We start from the raw sequence: 9,545 nt of genomic DNA, 5'->3' as shown, positions 1-9,545 counted from the left end.
CTAACGGAAGGACGTCGACGTCGCACGGAGGAACACGTATACTCGGCTCAATACCTCGTGGATAAGAAAGATCGCGTGCCAGAGGTTTGTCGCTTCACTAGAAAAGAGGCGGTCGCAGGACACACATTGTGCACGAGTGCTGAGTGAGCATTCGGCCGGAAATCGTGTCCAGTCAGCGCGAAGTTTCAGCCGATCAACGCTGACGCCGCAGTCCACCGCTATGTGCGGCGGCCTCGTTTAGTGACGCGGGAAAGCACCGAGGCTTCTTTCTCACGGAGGTGTTGCATGCACATATCCGGGGATTATTGCGTACCCCGGCACAGGGTGCAGATTCAGTGGGCTGCGGTATACGTAATGTCTCATACGCGGGAGAAAAGAACGACTGCGTATCCTGAGAACGCGTTCCACAGCCCAGCACCCTATAGCCTCCTATATAAATGCGATCCACTTATAACGATACCACATATAACGATGCATTGCTTCTAATGATCAGTTTCTAGAGTTTCTAGTCTAGGAACGATCAGATTGTGGTCCAGATAAAACGATAATCGGCTAGAACGATGGAAATTTCGGGTTTTCTCGTTATCGTTACAAGTGGATTGCACGTACTGACAGAGCCTGGCAGATCGCCACGAGAAGCCTCCGTCGAAATGGAGAAGTTGAAGCGGCAGACAACGGATGGGAGAAGAGCCACGTGACTGGCGCCCCGCTGCGACGAACCGCCGAAACACACCTCTCCCGAGCGAACAAGTGTGTTTCGGGTCCTCGTCGCTGCAAAAGCTGTGCGCTGACGTCCAGGCTCCCCGAGAACTGGCTCTTTGATGCTCTGTGCTACCAGATCCCCAGACTCCAAATCTGCGACAGGGCACTCTATGACTCCGTCGTTAAACTGCCAGCCTTTGTGAGTATAGAGGAGGCTATGGCAGTACACAAGGATGGAAGCGCCGAGAAGGCGATTGTTGGAATGTTCGATAACCGCTTTGCAACGCTGGAGAATGCGTTCTACCAAAGTTGGAAAACAAAGCTCGCGATTGCATTAGCAGGATGGCGACGCAATGAAAGATGGAACTCTGTTCCATTTTAAGTTGGACCGCAGTCGGCACCGCGATCCGATGGAGCCAATCGTCACGGCCCTGCTTGTATTTCTGACTTAGCTATCGCCGGCTAAAGGCCTCCTACGCTGAAGCTTTGAGCAAACTGTGGCGCCCTCATTTTGGGCAGTACAAGCTCACCTACTTACGGCATGGTGGGTGAGCTTTTCTCTCTCTGTGTAGTGCTGAAAAACAGAAAGAAACACTTTTGGACATCAGAAATCGGCTTGATTCAACGACGCAAGGCAAACGAAGGTGCCACATTCATAGCACCACCTCTAGGACAATATATCTCGGGGTGGTGACGTCAGAACCTTTGGTGTCTCAACGGTTTCGTTTCTTTTTTTTTCCCATTTTTACTTTAGAACAGGTGAAACAGTGTCTCATGGCTTACGCTCTTCGCGTGTTAGCTTTGACTTGCGCTTCGAGGACGTTCGAATTTGGGTTCTTTCTTCGTTTATTTTTCTCGTGATTTCTCGTTCCGCACCACAGAGGGCACGCTTCTACATATGTGGCAGTTTGAGGCGCTGAAGTTTGTTTTGCTAAAAACAACTCCTACCGATGTCGCTTTTCGCAGCGCTACCTCGGCAACACAGGATGCCTAAACCGACTACACAGAAAACATGGAAACGCGGGACGCGTAGTGAGCGGGATTGGTTTGGTCGGTGATAGTACACGCACCAAATCTTTGGGTGCCGCGAGGAGGCGCTTCTGGCGTTGTTTGATCGGCTCCGACGGGCTGCGGTCGAACCTGTCTAACCTAGAGCGTAACGAAGCATAAAAGAAGGAGCGGCACCTCGCTGCTATCTACTGTTTGCGCAAGCATATTTCAACGCCGCCCCACTATTGCGCCGGGTGCGGGCAAGAATTTGACGCGACTGCCGCCTCAGCTCTCGGCTAAGACTCCTAATGGAGTCGGTGCTTCGGCGGACGCCACGCTACGAGCTCGGGCCAATTACTGCTTCGGCGCTATCCTAGAGAGAGGGATTGGGAGAAAAAATAAAGACTGGGAAGAGATGGGCTATCGCATACTGTGCTGACGTTTTCACCGATATGGAAGAGGAAGTGAGCCGGCCTCGTTTGCTATCGGTGGTCAACGGGTACACGGAAGATTATTCTAAAATTAGGTGCCAGACACGATGATCGGACAACAACCTTTCGGTGAATTCTCGGACGACGCTGGTAGAAATCGGCGATTTTTGCTCTAGGAAAATTGTTCTACGGCTTGGCCGTTTGATGGCGGACAAAGCCGCCGTTTTATTTGTGTCCTCGACTTCGTAAGCGACAAAATGTCTTCTTGTGCACAGTGTTCAATGACTATGCCAATGACATGGTTGAAGGCGAGCGCATATAGTAGACGATGGATGATTGGATCAGACTGGACAGAAGGTACCCTTTCGCTAAATGGCCGACAGCAGCAGACGGTATACAGTACGCTGGTGCGATACACAACACTAAGAATACGTTCATTATACTCTCTGGCTTCTTGCAGAGAAAACAGTCGACACCGCAAAGAACAAATATTGTCTTCTGGTTAAGCCAAGTTTTTAGAAAAAGAGTATTCGTTTGACGCTTAAAAACAAGTCTGATAGGAGAGGGAACGTCATCTTCTTTACCTCAGAATAGGCGTCTTGCCCTTGGCCTGCATCACTCTAAAAAAAGTCTGTGCGTCTACTTTCACGCACAACTCTCGAAGAACCAATCAGCGCAACTTACGGAGGCAGCTCAGCGAATGACGATGCCGAAACACATGTTCAGACTGAAAAACGGAGACTGAGTTGTGACATTAAGCAAAGCAAGCGTGACGTTTTGCATTGCTTAGTGTCACAACTCGGACTGCGTTTTTTTATCTAAACAGATGTTTCAGCATCGTCATTCGCTGAGCTGCCTCCGTAAGTTGCGCTGATTGGCTCTCCGAGTGTTGTGCGTGAAAGTAGACGCACAGACGTTTTTTTAGAGTGATGGTACACCGGTACCGCGAAAGTAATTTCAATAACATCATACGTTAAGCGCCTTCGCGTGACACTCGCAAATAATTAAGAGAAAAACGAACATGTAGGAAATGCAACGCATCACGAAGAAACGACCAGTGATGGAATTTATTCCGACAGCCTGGCCTAGATTACATCACAGAGAAATGTATTAGATTAATCTCTTAAAAAATTAAAAATCGAAACAAATTGCTCAACAAGCACGTTCGATAATGACGGTCCTCAATCGCTGACGTGAAAACACAAATTATTGCGATATACTCTTTCCGCTGCCAGATGAACAAATAAAAAACGCGATGGAACCTTGGTACATTTACTCAGCACAAGCCAACACTTGAAGTATGTGCACCCTTAATTTTTATAACAAGCGGGTTGTGGTTTTTTTCATCCTTCTAGTGCCCACTTAGCACGTGCACTCTGAGGCCGTGTTCCAAAATTTACTCGATCTTACTCCAGGGTAAAAGTTTTGTACCTTGGCGTTAGAAATAATGGAAACAGCGCGCAAACGACAAGGACGGGAGGAAAAGGAGTACACAGGACGAGCGCTGAACTGACAACTGAATATTTATTGAAAAGGACCCAACGAAGAAAACACCCACAAAAAAACACACTCGCATCAACACGTGTCCATGAAAGTAATCTCCTTCTTATGTAAATACACAGAAGTTTGACTCACGCAGTTCTGTTCCCCCTCCTTCTTTATTCCATACGCTTCTAAAATTTCCCTGGCTGTTTTATCTACTTTGGCGTTCCAAAACCTACTCGCGTCCAGCGTTCTTCAATCTGTGCTGTAACACGTCACAACCCGCCGGAGTAACTCGGTTTCATTCGGGTGAGATTTGGAACACAGCCTGAAAAACCGCGCGGGCTGGAAGATGAAGCCCGCTGCTCTATCAACCCGTGGTGCTTGCAAGCACACCTATACTATGTGGGCGCTGGGAACACGGAGAAACCAGGACCCACATGTTATAGATAAGAGTGAATAAAGGTGTGCATACCAATACTTGAAGTACTTGCGACAGTTAATTGATGCAAACTATGTCGGCTGAGGATAGCTTGCGCTAAACACCCCTATGAACCCGAAGTGATTCGCACTCATAAGAACAGATGAGATGAACGAGCTCCACGCTCCACGCAAACGCCGCAGCCGCGTTTGTTATCGTTGAAAAACAAACCGGAAAGGACGATCTCGTTATAGGAGGTATTCACTAAACGCCATATTTGAGGGCAATGTTTAGAGCGCATGCTCAGAACGAGCTCCCATTAATAGCCTGCTAAGAGCGCCAGCCTTGAAGGTGCTAAATGCACGCTCCAAAAGGACTGCGGAAGCTCGCCGTCAGCACGCGCTCAGCAGCAGCGCACACGGATATGGACGCCTGTGTGCAGCAAAAGGCACGTGGCTTTTAGATTTACTTTTCTTTTGCGAGTGCTCGTGAACAAAACGCAAATCAGAAAGCTACGCGGTGGCGCCTGTGCTTTTGCCTCAGCTGCACACAACTCACGAGATGGAGTATTAGCGGCGAGGTGTTTCAGAGGCGCCCTCGTTCGGTTACCTTTCGTGACGTCATTACCTTGTGAACAACAAGTTCCATGGTGTTTGTAATGGGCATGGTGGAAGCCTGAAATCATAGCGCTCTCAAAGCAACACTGCCGACACCACCAAAAGTAAAGTTCCTACATTCCTCTTATTTCCGTCGTTGAGACATCCTTTCCTGACGTCATAGCCAGCATTCGGCCAATTGTGGTGGGCCGACCAGAGCGACGCTTTCGATCGCTCACGTCGCCAATAGAGAGTTTGTTTCTGAAGTATAAAAAAGTCGAAGAAAAAACTACCGCGGCACGGAGAAATAATTTTACAACGAACATTCCCCATCTCCATCATTTCCCCAATCGAGAAAACAGCCGAGATTTGGAGCGTATAGCCAGCTACGTCCCTGGGCGGGGCTTACAGAGCGGGCTACCTCCATCGAAATTGGGTCTAACAACGTAAATATTGCGCGAAATTGTTTATTTAAAAGGAAAATGGAAATGTTCCAAATAAACCTTGTAAAATAAAGACTTGTTTTCAGTGTTTTTTTAAAGGCCCCATTCTAGCAGTCGTACGTACTGGATTTATTTCTCGTCTGCAACGGCGGCAACAGACGCCCACTGGGGTTGACTACTTTCCCGATGTGTAAATAAAAGCAGTACCTAATTTGTATACCTCATTCCCTTATGCTTCGTCAGGGCTTTTTGGCAATAAAGAACGTCGCTCCGCATTTTGGACGCTTTCGGGCCGTCTGCTTTGCGAAAGCGAGGTGAGGGACTGGCCTACGAACAATTATGAGCCTGTGTCTCCAGGAACAGCTTCGCTTTGTTCGAGCATGGCCTCGGAGATTTCTCTTGCGCTCTGCTGCAGCCTGTCCAAACGCTCGACTGCCGAGCAGAAAAAGCGAGCCGAGCCAGTTCTCTAGAGCTCCCCATGCGGCGCTCACAACCACACCAGAAACGAAAACAGAATGGCCCTTCAGCATGCTGTCAAGTGTGAGCCCGCGGCATAAAGCATGAAACTTGCATTTTCATTGTTCTCATCATCAGAATAGAGACAAGTAAGTCCACCTTTGTTCATTCGTAATTTTTATTCGCTGCTCCGGTCTTTGCACTGTTTCGCTGGATGATACTCCAGAGTGCAAGATTTAGTGCGAATCTATTCATCGTCGAAACAGCGGGAAAATACGATGTCGAAAACGAAGAAGAAACACATTTCACGATCGCTGACTATCAACTGATGAAGGGGGTCCGGTGACCGAGTGGGCTAGCGCACACCAGCTCGCACACCAGCTCAAGCTCGCGCTGCAGAACCCAGGAGTCCTGGGTTCAATCTTCAGCCTGAGCATCGTACCGGCGTGCGGTCGTGTATCACTACTGCGTGGTGCACGTTAAAGACCCCAGGCTAGCGGCTGTGCCGCACTGGCTAAATTTCTCATCTACAGCTGGGAGACTCGTCGCCCCTGTGAGGCAGACCAAGTTCTAGGCTGTATAAACACACACACAACCCAATTTTTTTTTCAATCTTCAGCCCTGCCCGTTTCAATCTGGATGAGCGTCGTACCGCCGTGCTGTCATGTATCACTACTGTGTGGTGCACGTTAAAGACCCCAGGCCAGCGGTAGTACTGCACTGGCTAAATTACTCATCTTCTGCTGGGAGACTTGTCGCCCGTTGAGGCAGACCAACTTCTAGGATGTATAAATACACACAACCCAATTATTATCATCATTTAACTGACGGATTTGATTAGAAACACCCACGAAGACGATGTTTCATTCTAGGGAACTACAATCCCGCGCAAGCGTATTACATGACCATGACACGATGACATTCCACCGACTTGGCCAACTATCCATTCTTCTCATGCGAACGTATATTTGTCCTCTGCGGATACTGTCTGGACCGGGGCGAAAGGCAAAGAAATATTTTTGTCGTCGTGCATGAGAAGAGCTTTCTGAACTTCACTTACATTCATGGACATTTGCTCTACATCTTTGGCGCTTTAAAAACATGAACCTTCAAATTTCTATCGACTTCGTTTGTGACAAATATATGTGTGTTGCGGAGAGAGGCGGGGAGCATATTTAGTGCTACTCTGAAGTTCCGTAGACCGATGATAAAGGTGATGAGGATAATTCGCGGCTATTTCATTGTATTGTTTGGTTTACAGTTCTTGTATAGGGACCCTGAGTTGCGCCCCTACGGGACCCTGAGTGGCGCGTCAGTTTTCGACGTGCCAGCGCGCCGCTATTCGTCGAGATCCGATCACGTCAGGAGAAGACTCAAATGCCGTGCAGGAAAGTAGACGTTGAACGCGTCCCGGCGTAGACGTGCCTCTGCTTTTGAGCCCGCCGCGCGCCTCGAAGGCGCGGCGCCGCTATTCGCTGGATTCCCTCACGTGGGGAGCAGGATCAACATGCTGTGCAGGAAAGACAGCGCTACGGAGATAAACGCGCAACTCTGGCTTCCGTAGGGAGCCTATACATGAACTATACTTTGTGTCTGAAATAGCGGCCAGGCTCTTTAAATGGACCGCAACAATCGGTTTCTTAATCGCGCTACGATTTTGTGCAGCGTTGTATGGTTTCCTATATGGTTTCAAGATCGGTTGCTTCGCTGCGCTTTTATAGGAGTTAAGTGTTTTTATTTTTTGCTCTTTACTCAGGTAAGTTTGATCTTTGTAAATTTTGTAGAAAAATGCACCACCTGTGCGCAACGCTGCACAAAATCGTAACGCGATAAGTTAAGAAGCCGAATTTTGCTGTTGGTTTAAAAAGCCTGGGAGCTATTTGAGAGACCCGATAGTTTGGTTGCGAGCGCCACCAAGCGCACCCCAGTAACAGTCTTCACCGGCGCATGCAATGACCTGACGAGAGTAATTAGAGCGCGGAAAATCTCGGAGGCCATGGTTCGGGCAAGCAATGTTTCTCAAAGACCTTCAAATTTTCCGGATCCGCATTCGGTGCATAACCACAGGGGCATGATTAAAGTAATAAACGAAAACACAATTAATTCTGACATAGTCAGCACGTCGAGCATAGTCCGTACCTGGTCCGTTATTCGCAGGCAAAAAAAGAAACCAAAACAAACAAAAACAAACAAATTGTTTACACAAATTAGACGTTGGAAACTTTCTTCTTCATTAGAGCACAAAATAAGTTGTAGCATATCGAGGAAATGATCATCTATACACTCCGTGCGACGCGACTGGCGCGCCGCCGCGCGGCCGTTACCGAAGGTAGGCAGTGAGAACCCCAGAGAAAACAAAACCGAAACCACGCCGGCGTACGTCCGGACGGATTGAGGTCGGAGCGGTGCGGTTGCGCTGGGTTCACAGCACGAAGTGCTGCCGGTGCTGCATCGTTAAGTACTTCAGTAGTTATGCGTTGTATCTCGTGGGTTTTTCACCTCGCCGATGTTTTTCAGTTTTTCACCTCGCCGATGTTTTGTAGGACAGCGACAACAATGGACCCGCGCCATACGACCCGAGAAATTTGGTCTCCCGCTCATGTCTGCCACTGTGTCGGCCCGGCTGACATATTCAACACTGCCGCTTTGCGCTCTACGTTTGTTTTCGTACCAGTAACGCTTACATGCGTTAGCGCCGATGGGACGAACTGAAATGCCATCCCGCACTCGCGGGTATGCAGTGCCAATTTCTTTGGGTGAATGCCCTCCAGAGAAGTTTCGTCCCCATCGTACGTGTCTATGATATTTCCGGACAAGTATGGCACGCAATCTGTACTTCATGAAGAAAGGTTCGAACGGTAAAAAAGTGACATATATGAATCTAAGGAAAACTACAATGAAACTCGAAATCACTGGAGAATCAACGTTTGAGTGGGAAGTTTACGTGGTGCGCTTTTTTTTTTTTTATCAGCCTTCTTTTGGCTGTGGAAGCGCTGACACCCCGAGTTCTGTAGACAACATTTTTTTTTCTCGGCTTTAGAGCAACCTATCGCAAACTTGTTCGAACTGGAAGTACCGTCCTACTGGTCCCTTCCTACCTGTAAAGTCTGCGCCTCGCACGATCAGTGGTATTATCTTGACAGACTTTGACTGTCAAAACCGGCTCCCATTTAGCTACGCCGCCCAAAATAAATTTCCGCTGGTTTCGCTATGCCACCTCTCGTTGGTGGCATAGCTTCTTGGTGGCATAAGTGTTGCGTCGAGTTACGGGCATGTAAAGTACCTGTCTGCCGAAAATCAGCACCTCGCACTGCAGGCTATTTCACAACAGCTGACCGCAAAAGCCTTTGACGACCAAAGTTGGCCGACAACTTTGTTTTCTCGGCTTTGGAACCACCTTTCGTAAAGTTGTTTCAATTGGAAGTAGAGTCCACTAGTCCCTGCCTACCTTGAAAGTCTCCACCTCCCAGGACGAGTGGTAGTCTCGTGACTGCCCTTTCATGGTAAAAACCGGTTCCCCAAAGAGTTACGCCGCCCAAACCAAATTTCCACCTGGTTTCCCTATGCCACCTCTTTTTGGTTTAATAAGTGCTGTATCATGTTATTGTCAAGTCCAAGCACCTGTGTGCCCAAATCTGCACTTTGCACAGCCCGCTACAACAAAACATTTTGGGTCCAATATTGGATATCCCGTACAGCTTTATTTCTTTATTCGTTAGAAACTTAACTTTCACACCTGCTGTCTTAATGAAACTTGGCACACTTCGTGCAGAAACTTAGTGAACATCTCGCTCGCCTACAAATATCATCATTCCAGCAGTCCTACGTTTACAGCGACGACCGAAACAAATTTCCCACTCAGAGCAATTACGGCATCGGACGTCTTGCTCTTCGGAAAATTGCTCCAACTCTTTTTTCGGTCGTAACTAGAGAAATTACCCATAATAACGACTCAAACTCAATATATAATAAGTGGAGAACAGCTAGATGCCCTTCTTAGGTCTGCCCCAGCACTCATGCAACG

This window comes from Ixodes scapularis, unplaced genomic scaffold (genome assembly GCF_016920785.2).
Source record: "Ixodes scapularis isolate PalLabHiFi unplaced genomic scaffold, ASM1692078v2 PGA_scaffold7__128_contigs__length_106722199, whole genome shotgun sequence".
In the NCBI taxonomy this organism is placed as follows: domain Eukaryota; kingdom Metazoa; phylum Arthropoda; class Arachnida; order Ixodida; family Ixodidae; genus Ixodes; species Ixodes scapularis.
Note: the sequence above shows the minus strand (reverse complement) of the source record.